The 14705-nt window shown below is 53.0% G+C and overlaps 1 protein-coding gene across 2 annotated transcripts in view; it reads left to right on the top strand.

The window, feature by feature from the left end:
• The window catches only part of tnfaip8l2b (tumor necrosis factor, alpha-induced protein 8-like 2b), a 47117-nt gene that overhangs the window by 7552 nt on the left and 24860 nt on the right, over positions 1 to 14705 (top strand). The window contains exon 1 of one of the 2 annotated variants that reach the window (XM_085978665.1): positions 8217 to 8289. The exons of the other annotated variant lie outside the window; for it this stretch is intronic. The gene's annotated coding sequence lies outside the window, so the exon portion shown is untranslated. Of the gene's footprint in view, positions 1 to 8216; positions 8290 to 14705 lie in introns of those variants that run through there. 2 annotated transcript variants of the gene reach the window in all.

Below are 14705 nucleotides of genomic sequence, written 5' to 3' on the forward strand. Positions count from 1 at the left end.
CCGTGTACAGATCGTTCCTGGCTGCCATTTCTCTGTGCGGTAGTCCCGGGCCAAAACTGGTTGACCTATCTTAAAACTCCTGGTCGGCCTTTCATTCATATTCTGAAACTGCCTGTTCTCCACATCTCTTCTGACGTTTGGCTTAACCAAATCCAAGCGGCATCGTAGTCTTCGATTGAAGAACATCATGGCTGGAGTTTGGTTGGTAACCGCATGTGTCGCATTCCGGTAGGCAAAACAAGAAGTTATCCACCTTGTGTTGTAGGGGTATATCTTCATTACACATTGCCTTGATAGCCTTCTTGAATGTTTGAACAAACCTCTCGGCCAATCCATTAGTGGCTGGATGATATGGGGCGGATGTGTAATGCTTAACACCATTGTTCTTTAAGAACCTCCGGAACTCTTCAGACACAAACTGTGGTCCATTGTCAGAGCAAATCTGTTCAGGCAGCCCATTCCTGGCGAATATGGTTCGTAAGACTGTGATAGTTTTTTCTGTGGTGGTTGAGGACATTTTTATTACCTCTGGCCACTTTGAATGTGCATCCACCGCAATTAAAAACATCGAGTCCATAAAGGGACCAGCAAAATCAATGTGCACCCTTTGCCATGGAGATGAGGGCCACTCCCATTGATCTAGAGGGGCTTGCGGTGGGGCGTTTTGGACCTTCTGGCATCCTGTACAGCTCTTGGTCATCTCTTCGATTTCTCTATCGATTCCCGGCCACCACACAAGCGCTCTGGCTAAGTTCTTCATTTTTACCCCTCCCAGATGACCCTCATGAAGCTCATTGAGCACTCTATCCTTCAATTTGGGTGGAATTACTACTCTGGATCCACACATCAAGGTTCCTCTGCACACTGACAGCTGTTCTCTTCTCGGCGAGAATGCTGGCAGCAGTGGTTCGCCATGTGCTGGCCATCCCTTCACCATTAAATCATAGACCCAGGAGAGTGTCGGGCCATTTCATGTTTCCTTTTCTATGTTTGCATTCGTCACAGGGAGACATTCGACTATAGTCGAGTGGAATAACTCCACTGGATCCACTGCCAGTTCTTCTTCCACCGTCGGCAACGGTAGGCGCGACAATCCATCAGCATTCCCATGCTGTTTAGTTCCTTTGTACTCGATGTCATATTGGTGAGCCCCTAGGAAAAGGGACCATCTCTGTAGCCGTTGTGCCGTCATTATCGGTATGCCCTTCTGAGGGTTGAAAATGGAGACGAGAGGTTGATGATCAGTTAGTAGAGTAAATCTCTGACCGTGCAGGTAGTGATTGAACTTCTTCACCCCCCACACCAGGCTGAGGGCCTCTCTGTCAATCTGGGCGTAGTTACGCTCGGCTGAAGTTAACGAGCGTGACGCAAAAGCTATCGGCCTCTCTGAACCATCAAGGAATTTATGTGACAGTACCGCCCCAATGCCGTAGGGAGACGCACCACACGCCAGTCTTATCGGTAGTGATGGGTTGTAGTGAGCCAATACTTCTCTTGAAGTGATTAGGTCCTTACTCTTCTGAAAGGCCCGCTTGCATTCATCGCTCCATTTCCATGCTACTCCCGTTCGTAGTAGGGCGTTCAGTGGATGCAGAATTGTGGACAAATTCGGCAAAAACTTATGGTAGTAATTCACCAATCCGAGGAATGACCTCAGTTGCGACACATTTTCAGGCGCTGGAGCCTTAATTACCGCTTCAATTTTGTCAGGGGACTTATGCAACCCCTCTTCATCAATCACGTGGCCACAATACGATATCTGTTTCTTAAAAAACTCGCACTTGGGGCGATTGGCTCGTAGCCCATGTTCACGTAGTCTAGTGAGCGCCTGCTCTAGGTTGGCAAGGTGTTCACTGTCATCTTCACCTGTCACTAGGATGTCGTCCAAGTAACACTGAGTCCCCGGAATCCTTTGCAGGACTTGTTCCATCGCTCTTTGCCATATCGCCGGAGCTGATGCTACTCCGAATACCAGTCGATTATACTGGTGAAGACCTTTGTGAGTGTTTATCGTGAGATACTTCCTAGAGGATTCTTCAACCTCCATCTGCAAATATGCTTGTGCTAGGTCAATTTTTGTAAAACACTTCCCTCCAGATAGTGAGGCGAAGATATCTTCTATCCTTGGAAGAGGATATTGTACTGTGTGAAGGACTGGGTTCACCATCACCTTGAAGTCCCCACAGATGCGAACCTCCCTTGGCTCCTCAGACTTATTGTTTAACGTTTTTTTCATGACAGGAACGATGGGTGTCGCCCACTCACTCCAGTCTACCTTAGATAACACGCCTGCATTCTCCAGATTCTCCAGCTCTGCCTCGACGGCTGGGCGAATTGCATATGGTACCGGTCTTGCTTTGAAAAACTTGGGAATTGCATTCTCCTCTATTTTTATCGAGGCGGTTACACCTTTAAGAGTGCCCAGTTCTTGTTGAAATACCTCTTTGGCGTCAGCTAAGATTGTTGACAATCGTCCAGGAGTGACGTCGTCATCCTTTTTACCAGCCACCGTCAGTGCCTGAATGGAGTGCCAGTCTAAACTTATCTTTCTGATCCATTCACGTCCCAATAACGGTGGTCCACCATCTTGCAGAATGTAGAGATACAATTTCCGTATTTTCTTGCCGTTGTATTCGACAGGCACCCTTATTTTTCCTCTGGGGTATACTTTTTGCCCCGTATACGTCCTCAAGACAATGGATGTCTCTCTCAAGGGTATGTGTGAGAATAGCCGCTCGTAGTCTCGTTGATTCATGACGGTTAGAGCTGATCCTGTATCCAATTCCATTTTGACTTGGGACCCTGCTATCGTGAGGGTGACCCAAATGGTTCGGTGATCCTCTTTTGCGATTACGTTGTGAAGTTTGAGACAGCTTAGTCTCTTGTTCCCGGATTCACTATCGCTCATCTGGTCTTCGGAACTACAGTCCGTCATCTTTTGTACTTTCCTGTATGGTTCCTTAGTAGCCTTTTTGTTGTCGTTGGTCTTCTTCCCAGACCTGCAAACTCGTGCAATGTGTCCCATCTTTCCGCATTGCCTGCATATTTTGTCCTTGGACCAGCAGTCCTTCTGGTCATGGTTTGTTCTGCCGCAGCGATAACATTTTGCAAATCCCCGTGTCATTTCGTGGGTGCCGTATTCCTGTGGCTTTTGTTGTATTTCCGCAGCTCCCCTTGCTGCTGCTTCGTACGATACTGCCACGCTGAAAGCCTTATCTAGCGTCAGCTCTTTCTCTGAGAGTAACCTCTTCTGGGTTCCTTCACTCAGGAGTCCACAGACAAATTTGTCCCGTAAGGTATCTGCCAGTCCTGCTCCGAACTGGCAGTGCTTTGATAGCTTACGTAATTCCGTAAGGTAATCAGCATTGCTCTCATTTTTATGCTGATTTCTCCTGTGGAATTTAAATCTTTCTGCTATCAGCAGCAGTGTAGGATTTAGGTGTTCCTGTAGGATAGCAACAATTTCGTTAAAACTCTTCGCCTTCGGTTTGGCTGGTGTAATCAGGTCCCGCAATAGGCCGTACGTTCTTGCGCCCATTAAATTTAGCAATACCGATGCCTTTTTCTCATCGGCTATTTCGTTTGCCTCACAATATACCTCGACTCTTTCCACATACGTGGTCCAGTCTTCTATTGCATTATCGAAGGCAGTGATATCGCCAGTCTTTGGCATCTTGAAAATCTAAGATGGCGCCTCCCGCGCTTTTCCTTCTTCCCCGCCGAGTTAAGATGGCGCCTCCCGCGCTTTCCCGCCGCTGCCGCTGCTGCCAACGCTGTTGCTGGCGATTATATTTATTTTACTATCCTGTAATGGCGACGCCCTATGGTCTTCGCGCCTCCCCGATCGCTGCTGCCAACGCCGCTCTCCACGGTATTTTTATTCTTCTATCGCGCTTCAATATTTGCTCCATTAATTGAAGAACCGTTCCCGTCGTGGAGCGGACCCTCTGGGACACTTCCCTCCCTCTTCTTAGGTCCGAACGCTGCCCGGCTTTGAAGCACCAGCCGCGCCCTGAGTGCTCCACCCTTTCTCTCTCTCTTTGCTTCCCGACTCGCTGCCCGGCCCCGTTGCAGAGCCACCCGATCGAACTCTAGCCCGCCGCAGCCCAGGAAGGATCAGTGCACTACCTGCCACCAGCCCGATTAGCTGGGAAACCACAGACTGGAGAACCAAGCCTGGCTCTCGACAGTCTCTCCTGCAATTTTTTAATTCGATGATTTGGAGGGCGGTTGCCCACGGTCGACGCCCGTTTCTCGAGTTTCTTTGGATTATTTTTTTTTCTCTTTCTTCTGGCTCCGACCTTCAATAACGTCGTCTGAGGTGCTGCCGAGTTGCAGGTAAGTTCGTTTCTTACTCGTCGCCAGTATTATGTCCGTGTATAATTGAGACACGGGCTGCAGGAGTTGATTATAACAAGTCTTTACTGAATGGAGACAACCTGGAAACAGAAGCCTGCTAGGGCCTTTTATACAGGGGTGGTCACTGCCGGTACTGCAGTCTGAGATCAGTTATTCCCTTAAAGGTACATACACAACAATTGTCATCGGATGCCCTGGGCCGGGGAAGTGAAAAATCAGACAGGAATCCCCTGACCTCGATCCAGCAAGGCTCGCTGGAGACTGTGCACGTGTGGACATTGGGTGGGACCAAAGGCCTCTATCTGCACTGTGGGGTTTCTGTGATTCTGTGATTCTGTGAAGTACTGCCTCAGGAGCCGGCTACGTAGCTGATTGAGAACACGGTCAAAGGTCATGGGCTAAGCGGAGAGGTGATCCAAACACTCTGTGGAACACCACGACCCCTAGTCCTGTTGGGCCAGCGGAGTGTTCTCTCCGGAATGGGAATCACTCCGTTAACTCAGCTTGTAATGTTAGACTGCTGCCAGGAAAGCCTGTCTCTCTCTTCCAGTCAGTTATCCGGGATCTGCCATGATCTTATTGAATGGCGGAGCAGGCTCGAGGGGCCGTATGGCCTCCTCCTGCTCCTATTTCTTATGTTCTTTTAGGAGTGAGGGGAAATGAGGACTTGGTAACCTTCGAGGGAGTAGGGAATGGTGCAATGTGTCTTGGCTTGGCTAGGCTGTACTGCAAAGGAGAAATTTGCAGGGCTCTGGGGAAAGAGCCAGGGGAGTGGGTCGAGTTGGAGAATTCTTTCAAAGAGCCGGCACAGGCACGATGGGCCGAACGGCCTCCTCCTGTGCTCTATTGTTCTATGCTCTTATTTCTTATGTTCTTATGTCTCATCACTCAGTACTGCCCCTCCGACAGTGCAGCGCTCCCTCAGCACTGCCCCTCCGACAGTGCGGCGCTCCCTCAGCACCGCCCCTCCGACAGTGCGGCACTCCCTCAGTACCGCCCCTCCGACAGTGCGGCGCTCCCTCAGTACTGCCCCTCCGACAGTGCGGCGCTCCCTCAGTACCGCCCCTCCGACAGTGCGGCGCTCCCTCAGTACCGCCCCTCCGACAGTGCGGCGCTCCCTCAGTACCGCCCCTCCGACAGTGCGGCGCTCCCTCAGTACTGCCCCTCCAACAGTTCGGCACTCCCTCAGTACTGCCCCTCCGACAGTGCGGCACTCCCTCAGTACTGCCCCTCCGACAGTGCGGCGCTCCCTCAGTACTGCCCCTCCGACAGTGCGGCTCTCCCTCAGTACTGCAACATCGACAGCGCGTTGGTCCCTCGGTACTGCCCCTCTGACTGTGCGGCGCTCCCTCAGTACTGCCCCTCCGACAGTGCGGTGCTCCCCCAGTACTGCCCCCCCGACACTGTGGCGCTCCCTCAGTACTGCCCCTCCGACAGTGCGGCGCTCCCTCAGCACTGCCCCTCCGACAGTGCGGCGCTCCCTCAGTACCGCCCCTCCGACAGTGCGGCGCTCCCTCAGTACCGCCCCTCCGACAGTGCGGCGCTCCCTCAGTACTGCCCCTCCAACAGTGCGGCGCTCCCTCAGTACTGCCCCTCCGACAGTGCGTCGCTCCCTCAGTACCGCCCCTCCGACAGTGCGGCACTCCCTCAGTACTGCCCCTCCGACAGTGTGGCACTCCCTCAGTACTGCCCCTCCGACAGTGCGGCGCTCCCTCAGTACTGCCCCTCCGACAGTGCGGCTCTCCCTCAGTACTGCACCTCCGACAGCGCGTTGGTCCCTCGGTACTGCCCCTCTGACTGTGCGGCGCTCCCTCAGTACTGCCCCTCCGACAGTGCGGTGCTCCCTCAGTACTGCCCCCCCGACACTGTGGCGCTCCCTCAGTACTGCCCCTCCGACAGTGCGGCGCTCCCTCAGCACTGCCCCTCCGACAGTGCGGCGCTCCCTCAGTACCGCCCCTCCGACAGTGCGGCGCTCCCTCAGTACCGCCCCTCCGACAGTGCGGCGCTCCCTCAGAACTGCCCCTCCAACAGTGCGGCGCTCCCTCAGTACTGCCCCTCCGACAGTGCGGCGCTCCCTCAGTACCGCCCCTCCGACAGTGCGGCACTCCCTCAGTACTGCCCCTCCGACAGTGCGGCGCTCCCTCAGTACTGGCCCTCCAACAGTGCGGTGCTCCCTCAGTACCACCCCGCCAGCAGTGCGGCGCTCCCTCAGTACTGCACCTCCGACAGTGCGGCACTCCCTCAGTACTGCCCCTCCGACAGTGCGGCGCTCCCTCAGTACTGCCCCTCGACAATGCGGCGCTCCCTCAGTACTGCCCCTCCCACAGTGCGGCGCTCCCTCAGTACTGCCCCTCCCACAGTGCGGCGCTCCCTCAGTACTGGCCCTCTGACAGTGCGGCGCTCCCTCAGCAATGGCACTGGGAGTGTCGGCCTGACGGCTGGGGGCTCAAAGCTCTGGAGTGGGACGCCCCACGTGGTCGAATAGCCCGACGTGTCGAGGTTCGCAGGCAGATAGTCGGATGACTTCGGCGAGGTGGCAGAGGGTGGGCGCGAACTGTGGGGTGGGGGGGGGGTGGGGGGGAAGCCGGCGAGAGTCAGCGTCTACAGAGGAACAGGGGAGTCAAATCGGAGGGGGGGGGGAAGAGAAGGTGTTTCGGAGATTCTTGCATTAACCCACTGCCTCCCAACCCACCCCCAGTAACTGCGCCTCACAGACAATGAACAACAACAACAGCTTGTATTTATATAGCGCCTTTAATGCAGTAAAATGTCCCAAGGCTCTTCGCAGGAGCGATTATCAGACAAAATTTGACACCGAGCCACATAAGGAGATATTAGGGACACCACACGGACTGCAGCGGTTCAAGAAGGCGGCTCACCACCTTCTCAAGGGGCAATTAGGGGATGGGCGATAAATTCTGGGCCTGGCCAGCGACGCCCACCTCCCATAAGCGAAGAAAAAATAAGGCAAGTAAAAGCTCGGTCAAAGAGTTCGGTTTTAAGGAGCGTCTTAAACGAGGAGAGAGAGAGGCGGAGAGGTTTAGGGAGGGAATTCCAGAGCTCGGGGCCCCCAGGCGGCTGAAGGCACAGCCGCCAATGGTGGAGCGATGGAAATCGGCGGGGGGGGGGGGGGGGGCGGGCGGGGGATGCGCAAGAGGTCAGAAGTGGAGGAGCGCAGAGATCTCGGGGGTTTGTGGGGGGCCGGAGGAGGTTACAGAGTTAGGGAGGGGGTGGGGGCGCGAGGAGGGCCACGGAGGGGATTTGAACACGAGCACTGACGTAAGAAACTACTAGGCACTCGGTCTAAGCGTTAAACAAAGCTTTAATCGACTGTTTTACAACATGGCGGTCTAGTTGTGTCCTTCACTAGTTCCTGTTAAAGAATGTCCTGAGCAAGCTGGGCCAGTGCCCGAGTATTTATACTCTCCCTGGACAGCGCCACCAGCAGGCCCCTCGGTATTATTTCATAAGTCTTTCTTTCATGAATGACTGATTCATGTCAAGGATGGAGAATATAAAAATTTGAGTCATTTTTTCAAAGTGTCGTAACGTAGGGAAACGCGGCGGCCAATTTGCGCACAGCAAGCTCTCGCAAACATTAACAGCCAGACGATCCGTTTCCTTTTTTTTCGAGCGGTGCTTTTATGAGGGATAAATCTTGGTCGGCCGAGTGTGACCAGCGGGGGCGGGGGGGGGGGGGGCGGGGTGGCGGGCGGAGGAGGTCCTCAGCCACCTGGCGGCGAGTCTGGCTTTAAGAGAACGAGACAGCTGCGGCGAGAAAGTGCTGACAGGGCTGCGAGTGACTGAGAGGCTGCTGGAATAGGCGGGGGGCGGGGGTGGTGCGGGTGAGGGGGGGGGGCACTTCCTGTCGACGCTGCGAGCCATACCCAGCCAGGCGCGAAACTCGTCGCAGGAGCTTCTCATCCCGAGGTAAGGGGTCCGTTGGTAGGTTCGAGAGCCAGTTGCAGAAGAGCTCGGGTTGTCGCGATCTCCGATTTAAACCCTGACGGCAAGCAACCCGCGTCTGGCGGCCTCCAGCGGGCAAAGCGTTTTCGCTCGCTGTCTGCCACTCAGCACTGGCTGACTAATGGGTTCTCATTTCCGTACCTTAAATCCTATTCCCTTTTTGAGCGAAAGTACAATTGCAAAACACCGTGGAAGCATAAAAAGAATCCCGAAACTTCGAATATTTCTGCCGATTCAGCAGCAATTGGGTTCCAGGCCTGCACACTGCAGAGGAGCCTAAATTTAGGGTACGGCTGCCAGAACTGGGGCTCCCAGATCCGCAGGGTCGAGGATTGGCTTTAGTCGCTGTGTTACTTTTGTACGTTTAACAGAGGAGCAAATAATTTTTAAAATATGGAAGTGTTGCTTCGTGACAGGAGGCGCGACTATTTCTGTGCGGTTTCCCGACCACATCCTGGGCCTTGACTGCCACACAGCAGCAAGCACTTGGCTTCGAGACTGTTGGTTGTTTCTTGTTACGTTTCTCAACGTCCAGTCCTGTTGAGGGTGAGGGACGAAAGTGTTGAGCTACGCAAAATGTGTCTCTACTAGTGTAAAGCTCCCTCTAACCTGCCCTCGCCAAACACTCCCAGGGCAGGTACAGCAGGGGTCAGATACAGAGTAAAGCTCCCTCTACACTGTCCCATCAAACACTCCCAGGGCAGGTACAGCAGGGGTTAGATACAGAGTAAAGCTCCCTCTACACTGTCCCATCAAACACTCCCAGGGCAGGTACAGCACGGGTTAGATACAGAGTAAAGCTCCCTCTTCACTGTCCCATCAAACACTCCCAGGGCAGGTACAGCACGGGTTAGATACAGAGTAAAGCTCCCTCTACACTGTCCCATCAAACACTCCCAGGGCAGGTGCAGCACAGGTTAGATACAGAGTAAAGCTCCCTCTACACTGTCCCATCAAACACTCCCGGGGCAGGTAAAGCACGGGTTAGATAAAGAGTAAATCTCGCTCTACACTGTCCCAATCAAACACTCCCAGGGCAGGTACAGCACGGGGTTAGATACAGAGTACAGCTCCCTCTACACTGTCCCATCAAACACGCCCAGGGCAGGAACAGCATGGGTTAGATACAGAGTAAAGCTCCCTCTACACTGTCCCATCAAACACTCCCGGGGCAGGTACAGCATGGGTTAGAAACAGAGTAAAGCTCCCTCTACACTGCCCTGTCAAACACTCCCAGGGCAGATACATCACGGGTTAGATTCAGAGTAAAGCACCATCTACACTGCCCCATCAAACACTCCCAGGGCAGGTACAGAACGGGTTAGATACAGAGTAAAGCTCCCTCTACACAGTCCCATCGAACAATCTCAGGGCAGGTACAGCACGGGTTATATACAGAGTAAACCTCCCTCTACAATGTCCCCATCAAACACTCCCAGGGCAGGTACAGCACGGGTTAGATACAGAGTAAAGCTCCCTCTACACTGTCCCATCAAACACTCCCAGGGCAGGTACAGCACGGGTTATATACAGAGTAAAGCTGCCTCTACACTGTCCCATCAAACGCTCCCAGGGCAGGTGCAGCATGGGTTAGATACAGAGTAAAGCTCACTCTACATTGTCCCATCAAACGCTCCCAGGGCAGGTACAGCACGGGTTAGATACAGAGTAAAGCTCCCTCTACACTGCCCCATCAAACACTCCCAGGGCAGATACATCACGGGTTAGATTCAGAGTAAAGCACCATCTACACTGCCCCATCAAACACTCCCAGGGCAGGTACAGAACGGGTTAGATACAGAGTAAAGCTCCCTCTACACAGTCCCATCGAACAATCTCAGGGCAGGTACAGCACGGGTTATATACAGAGTAAACCTCCCTCTACAATGTCCCCATCAAACACTCCCAGGGCAGGTACAGCACGGGTTAGATACAAAGTGAAGCTCCCTCTACACTGTCCCATCAAACACTCCCTGAGCAGGTAGAGCACAGGTTAGATACAGAGTAAAGCTCCCTCTACACTGTCCCATCAAACACTCCCAGGGCAGGTACAGCACGGGTTATATACAGAGTAAAGCTCCCTCTACACTGTCCCATCAAACGCTCCCAGGGCAGGTGCAGCACGGGTTAGATACAGAGTAAAGCTCACTCTACACTGTCCCATCAAACGCTCCCAGGGCAGGTACAGCACGGGTTAGATACAGAGTAAAGCTCCCTCTACACTGCCCCATCAAACACTCCCCGGGCAGGTACAGCACGGGTTAGATACAGAGTAAAGCTCCCTCTACACTATCCCATCAAACACTCCCAGGGCAGGTATATCACTGGTTAGATTCAGAGTAAAGCTCCCTCTACACAGTCCCATCAAACACTCCCAGGGCAGGTACAGCACGGGTTAGATACAGTGTAAAGCTCCCTCTACACTGTCCCATCAAACACTCCCAGGGAAGGTACAGCACGGATTAGATACAGAGTAAAGCTCCCTCTACACTGTCCCATCAAACACTCCCATGGCAGGTACAGCACGGGTTAGATACAGAGTAAAGCTCCCTCTACACTGTCCCATCAAACACTCCCAGGGCAGGTACAGCACGGGTTAGATACACTTTAAAGCTCCCTCGACACTGTCCCCATCAAACACTCTCAGGACAGGTACAGAACAGGTTAGATACGGAGTAAAGCTCCATCTACACTGTCCCATCAAACACTCCCAGGGCAGGTATAGCATGGGTTAGATACAGAGTAAAGCTCCGTCTACACTGTCCCATCATACGCTCCCATGGCAGGTACAGAACGGGTTACACACAGAGTAAAGCTCCCTCTACACTGTTCCTTCGAACAATCTCAGGGCAAGTACAGCACGGGTTAGATACAGAGTAAAGCTCCCTCTACACTGTCCCATCAAACAATCCCAGGGCAGGTACAGCACGGGTTAGATACAGAGTAAAGCTCCCTCTACACTGTCCCCATCAAACACTCCCAGGGCAGGTACAGCACGGGTTAGATACAGAGTAAAGCTCCCTCTACAGTGTCCCATCAAAACTCCCAGGGCAGGTACAGCACGGGTTACATACAGAGTAAAGCTCCCTCTACACTGTCCCATCAAACGCTCCCAGGGCAGGTACAGCACGGGTTAGATACAGAGAAAAGCTCCTTCGACACTATCCCATCAAACACTCCCAGGGCAGGTATATCACTGGTTAGATTCAGAGTAAAGCTCCCTCTACACAGTCCCATCAAACACTCCCAGGGCAGGTACAGCACGGGTTAGATACAGTGTAAAGCTCCCTCTACACTGTCCCATCAAACACTCCCAGGGCAGGTGCAGCACGGGTTAGATACAGAGTAAAGCTCCCTCTACACTGTCCCCATCAAACACTCCCAGAGCAGGTACAGCACGGGTTAGATACAGAGTAAAGCTCCCTCTACACTGTCCCCATCAAACAGTCCCAGGGCAGGGACAGCACAGGTTAGATGCAGAGTAAAGCTCCCTCTGCACTGTCCCATCAAACACTCCCAGGGCAGGTACAGCACGTGTTAGATACAGAGTAAAGCTCCCTCTACACTATCCCATCAAACACTCCCAGGGCAGGTACAGCACGGGTTAGATACACTTTAAAGCTCCCTCTACACTGTCTCCATCAAACACTCTCAGTACAGGTACAGAACAGGTTAGATACGGAGTAAAGCTCCCTCTACCCTGCCCAATCAAACACTCCCAGGGCAGATACAGCACGGGATAGATACAGAGGAAAGCTCCCTCTACACTGTCCAATCAAACACTCCCAGGGTAGGTACAGCACGGTTTAGAAACCGGGTAAAGCTCCCACTACACTGTCCCATCAAACATTCCCAGGGCAGGTACAACACGGGTTAGATACAGAGTAAAGCTCCCTCTACACTGTCCCATCAAACACTCCCAGGGCAGGTATAGCACGGGTTAGATACAGAGTAAAGCTCCCTCTACACTGTCCCATCAAACACTCACAGGGCAGTTACAGCACGGGTTAGATACAGAGTCAAGCTCCTTCTACACTGTCCCATCAAACACTCCCAGGGCAGGTACAGCACGGGTTAGATACAGAGTAAAGCTCCCTCTACACTGTCCCATCAAACACTCCCAGGGCAGAAACAGCACGGGTTAGATACAGAGTAAAGCTCCCTCTACACTGTTCCATCAAACACTCCCAGGGCAGGTACAGCACAGCATTAGATACAGAGTAAAGCTCCCTCTACACTGTCCCATCAAACACTCCCAGGGCAGGTACAGCACGGGTTAGATACAGAGTAGAGCACCCTCTACACTGTCTCATCAAACACTCCCAGGGCAGGTACAGCACGGGTTAGATACAGAGTAAAGCTCCCTCTACACTGTCCCATCAAACACTCCCAGGGCAGGTACAGCACGGGTTAGATACAGAGTAAAGCTCCCTCTACACTGACCCGTCAAACACTCCCAGGACAGATACAGCACGGGTTAGATTCAGAGTAAAGCTCCCTCTACACTGTCCCATCAAACACTCCCAGGGCAGGTACAGCACGGGTTAGATGCAGAGTAAATCTCCCTCTACACAGTCCCATCAAACACTCCCAGGGCAGGTACAGCATGGGTTAGATACAGAGTAAAGCTCCCTCTACACTGTCCCATCAAACACTCCCAGGGCAGGTACAGCACGGGTTAGATACAGAGTAAAGCTCCCTCTACACTGTCCCATCAAACACTCCCAGGGCAGGTACAGCACGGGTTAGATACAGAGTAAAGCTCCCTCGACACTGTCCCATCAAACACTCCCAGGGCAGGTATAGCACGGGTTAGATACAGAGTAAAGCTCCCTCTACACTGTCCCATCAAACACTCCCAGGGCAGGTACAGCATGGGTTAGCTATAGAGTAAAGCACCCTCTATACTGTCCCATCAAACACTCCCAGGGCAGGTACAGCACGGGTTAGATACAGAGCAAAGCTCCCTCAACACTGTCCCCATCAAACACTCACAGGGCAGTTACAGCACGGGTTAGATACAGAGTCAAGCTCCTTCTACACTGTCCCATCAAACACTCCCAGGGCAGGTACACAACGGGTTAGATACAGAGTAAAGCTCCCTCTACACTGTCCCATCAAACACTCCCAGGGCAGGTACAGCACGGGTTAGATACAGAGTAAAGCTCCCTCTACACTGTCCCATCAAACACTCCCAGGCCAGGTACAGCACGGGTTAGATACAGAGTAAAGCTCCCTCTACACTGTCCCATCAAACACTCCCAGGCCAGGTACAGCACGGGTTAGATACAGAGTAAAGCTCCCTCTACACCGTCCCATCAAACACTCCCAGGGCAGGTACAGCACGGGTAAGATACAGAGTAAAGCTCCCTCTACACTGTCCCCATCAAACACTCCCAGAGCAGGTACAGCACAGGTTAGATACAGAGTAAAGCTCCCTCTACACTGTCCCATCAAACACTCCCAGGGCAGGTACAGCACGGGTTAGATACAGAGTACAGCTCCCTCTACACTGTCCCCATCAAACACTCCCAGGGCAGGTACAGCACGGGGTAGATACAGAGTAAAGCTCCCTCTACACTGTCCCATCAAACACTCCCAGGGCAGGTACAGCACGGATTAGATACAGAGTAAAGCTCCCTCTACACTGTCCCCATCAAACACTCCCAGGGCAGGTACAGCACGGGTTAGATACAGAGTAAAGCTCCCTCTGCACTCTCCCATCAAACACACCCAGGGCAGGTACAGCAAGGTTTAGATACAGAGTAAAGCTCCCTCTGCACTGTCCCATCAAACACTCCCAGGGCAGGTACAGCACGGGTTAGATACAGAGTAAAGCTCCTTCTACACTGTCCCATCGAACACACCCAGGGCAGGTACAGCACGGTTTAGATACAGAGTAAAGCTCCCTCTACACTGTCCCATCAAACACTCCCAGGGCAGGTATAGCACGGGTTAGATACAGAGTAAAGCTCCCTCTACACTGTCGTCATCAAACACTCCCAGGGCAGGTACAGCACGGGTTAGATACAGAGTAAAGCTCCCTCTACAGTGTCCCATCAAACACTCCCAGGGCAGGTACAGCACGGGGTTAGATACAGAGTAAAGCTCCCTCTGCACTGTCCCCATCAAACACTCCCAGGGCAGGTACAGCACGGGTTAGATACAGAGTAAAGCTCCCTCTACACTGTCCCCATCAAACACTCCCAGGGCAGGTACAGCACGGGTTAGATACAGAGTAAAGCTCCCTCTACAGTGTCCCATCAAACACTCCCAGGGCAGGTACAGCACGGGTTTGATACAGAGTAAAGCTCCCTCTGCACTGTCCCATCAAACACTCCCAGGGCAGGGACAGCACGGGGTTAGATACAGAGTAAAGC

This window comes from Somniosus microcephalus, unplaced genomic scaffold (assembly GCF_052327205.1).
Source record: "Somniosus microcephalus isolate GS21.2 unplaced genomic scaffold, FLI_Smic_1.0 unresolved_chr7, whole genome shotgun sequence".
Classification (NCBI taxonomy): domain Eukaryota; kingdom Metazoa; phylum Chordata; class Chondrichthyes; order Squaliformes; family Somniosidae; genus Somniosus; species Somniosus microcephalus.